The following is a 3813-nucleotide window of genomic DNA, read 5'->3' as shown; positions in this document are numbered from 1 at the left end:
TTTATTTAAAAAGCTATAAAAAAAGAGGTATAATTTATTAACTTTACTTAAAAATTTGGGAAGTCTACGATTGCACTTTTGGTCAGAAATTCACAGCTTCTGGTGGAAAATTCTACTCTTTTGTATTCATATTTGCATGTTAAAATTTCAACTATTTTGCAAACAAAAAGTTTCGTTTTGTTTAAAAATTGAATAATTAAACTAAAATTTAATTATTTCATTTTGGTTTGAAAATGTATCCTTTTTACATGAAAATGCAACTACTTTTTGAAAATTTCATGTATTTTTTGTTAAATTCGTCGTTTTCGTAGAAAAATGATCTCTTTGATTGAGAATTAACTTCTTTGATTGAAAATTTAACTATTCTGTGGAAAATTCGTCTTTTTATCTTAGAAGTTAGAAAATTTTGTTGAATCTTCTTTCTCTGAATTAAAGAACCTTTTTCAGTTAAAAGTTTAACTGCTTGGTTGATAATCAATTCTTTTTTATAAAAAGTCTACTGTAATGTTTTTGATTATGATTTCATTTCTTTTGGTTGAAATATTTCATTATTTGGTTAAAAATATCATTAGTTTGTCCACAATCAACTATGTTGATAGAATGTCATTATTTTTCGTTTAAAATAAAATTATTTTTTTGATTTTGCCTTTTTCAGCATCAACTAAATAGTCGTCTTTAAAAATTTATGCTTCCAGCTGAAAATGTGCAAAATCAAACTTTTTATTTAGATATTCAATCTCTTGGTTAAAGATTGGTAATGTTATTTTTAAATTCATTTCTTTTCTTTGAAAACTGAACTATTTTTCTTGGAAATTCTTTTTATTTTCTTGATAAACAATCTTTTTTTATGAAAAAATTTACTTTTCTATTTTCAGTTAAATTTTTATTTTTTTTTAAATTTAAAATTAAACTATTTAATAAAAGTTTGTTTTTCTGGTCGAAAATTCGTCTTTTTTTGGCAGAAAACTGAAATTTTTTCGAAAAAAATTAATTATAGAGAATTATTAAACTTAGTTTAAGTTTAATATTTTTCGATCATTCTAGTTGAAAATTTATATGGTTTACTAAAAATATCAGGGCTTTAACTGAAATTTTATTCCATTTGAATGAAAAGTCTAAAATTATATTTTCGTTGAGAATTAATGAAAAATGTGATTATTTGGTTAAAATTAAATCTTTTTTTGAAAATTCAACAAGTTAATTGGAAAGTCATTCTTTTAGGTTAAAAATGGTACAGATCTCTTGATCAGTTGTCTTTTTGGGTTGAAAATTAAACTATGAAGTTTCAGCTATTTGGTTGACAATTAATTTCTTAAAAATTGATATTTTCTTCTTGAAAATTCAAATTATTTGCAGAAAATTCATTTATTTGGCTTGATAGTTTGACAATCTAGTGGAAATTTATTTCCTCTCTTGAATGGTGAATCATTCTTGGTTAAAACTTCACATCTTTTGTTCAATAGTCAACTCTGTTATTGAACATTGTTTCTGTTCTAGTATAAAATGTTTTCCTAACTGAAAATATAACTAATCCCTGTTCGGTTAAAAAATCACCCTTTTTGGTCGATAAGTTGGTTCAATGAAGATGTCAATGTTCCTGAAGTGGGATTCGGAACCAGGAAAATCTAAAAAAATTCTTTTAGAAAGAAAAACTGATTTCCAAAACAATACATGTTTATAGCCCAATATAGGAAAACTGGATGGGAATTAATTTGTGTAAAAATTAATTTTGGATCCACAAAAGTGTATCATAACAATCTCAAGATAGCTGTTTGAAATTTATTGTTTGAAATTACCCGTTTAATATCCCAAGGTTCACTTTGGCTAAAAATTAGGGTTTTAATTCAACTAAGTAAGAGAAGAATCAGTAACTATGCTGTAGTTGGCCAATGATTTTCCAGCAAGTAACAGAGTCTAACGAGAATTTAGTTGCACTTCTCGTTCGTCGCTGTGACATATTCATTAAACTGGTATGACGTGAATTAATGAGAGTGAGAAGCGACGAGAATTTAGGTGCATTCCTCATTCATCTTACGATGTATTCATAAAACTGTTACGTCACTTGGAGCGAACTGCCGCACCGTGGCATAATTCACCACCAGAAAGTATGTACTAACCGCCAGAGAAGCTGAAACACGTGCTTCAAGGTAGTTACTTCCATCTCTTACAAGTGAGTAAAACTAAGAAAGTGCCCGTTCATGAAGAAAGGGGTGTCTAATTAACAGCTTAGAAAAATTATGACCACTTTTTCTTTTTAAAATTTTGATCGTATCCTGCATAATTTGTCCGGAAAAGTGAACTTATAATTATTTGAAAAGTATTTTAGTGAATAAAATTAGAACTGTTGGTCAAAAAATACTAGGTGAAGAACTTTTTTTTATCTTCTGGTCCTTAAAAAGTATACCAACGTTCATCCATACAGATTATTCTTTTGCAAGTGATGGCGTCTACATGATCTTTCGGATAGGCCCCTTCAGATAGACACCTTCAGAGAGACTTGCTCAGAGAGACTCGTTCAGATAGACACCTTTAAATAGACATTTCTCAAACATTCTCCTTCAGACAGAAACCTTTAGATAGTCAACTTCAAACAGGCACACTTGGAGACATACCTTCGGACAGCGATTTTCAGGCAGTCAGCTTCAAGCAGAAGCCATTGGAGAGCTACCTTTAGGCAGACACCTTTAGACATACATAATCTGATAGAAAGCTTTCAAACAGAAACCTTCAGATAGACACTTTCAGACAGAGACCTTAATATAGACACCCTCCAAACATTTACCATCCAGACAGTTACCTTCAAACATACACCTTCATACAGGCACATTAAGAGAGAGAGAGAGAGAAATAGATCATCAGATAGATACCTTTCAGACAGGTATATTTAGAAAGACACTTTCCAAACATCTACCATCCAGGCAGCTTCTTTAAGATATACACATTCAGACAGAAACCATCAGATAGACACCATACAGACAGATACCTTTGGACAGGCACCTTCAGACAGACATCTTTAGATAGTCAGCTTTGGCAAACACACTTGTGGAGACACCTTCAGACAGATGTCTTCAGAGAGACATCATTAAACAGACACCTTTCAGACAGATACCTTAAGACAGACACTTTCAGACAGGCACACTTGGAGAGACACCTTCAAGCGGACACCTTTAGACAGTCAGCAGACAACATCAGACAGTACCCTTCAGACTGACAACTTTAGACAGACACCTTCAGGCAGACATTCTTGGAGAAACACCTGAAGACAGACACGATCAGATATACATCATAAAATAGACGCCTTTCAGACAGACATTTTCAGACAGACATTTTCAGACAAACATCTTCCGATAGATTTCGATAGACATCCTTCAAACAGATACCTTCGGACAGATACCTTCAGGCATTCAACTTCAGACACTCTTAGAAGGGCATCTACAGACAGACAACACCAGACATATATCACCAAATAGATACCTTTCAGACAGACAACATCAGACAGTACCTTTCAGGCTGACAACTTTAGACAGACACCTTCAGACAGACATCTTCAGATAGACAACCTTAAAACAGATACCTTCGGACAGATACCTTCCAGACAGACAACTTAAGATAGACACCTTCCAGATACAAATCTTCATTCAAATTTGTTTTTTCTTAAAAATTAGTCTAGGATGAGAATGTAATAAAAATACTTACGCCTGACAAATGCAGTCAACTTCTACTTAACCATGCTTTTTCCAACATTTGTCCGTTTTTGGACAGTACAATATTTATTCGATTTCGATAATGTTTTCTTATAAATGACCATAAGAT

This window comes from Belonocnema kinseyi, chromosome 6 (assembly GCF_010883055.1).
Source record: "Belonocnema kinseyi isolate 2016_QV_RU_SX_M_011 chromosome 6, B_treatae_v1, whole genome shotgun sequence".
In the NCBI taxonomy this organism is placed as follows: Eukaryota; Metazoa; Arthropoda; class Insecta; order Hymenoptera; family Cynipidae; genus Belonocnema; species Belonocnema kinseyi.
Note: the sequence above shows the minus strand (reverse complement) of the source record.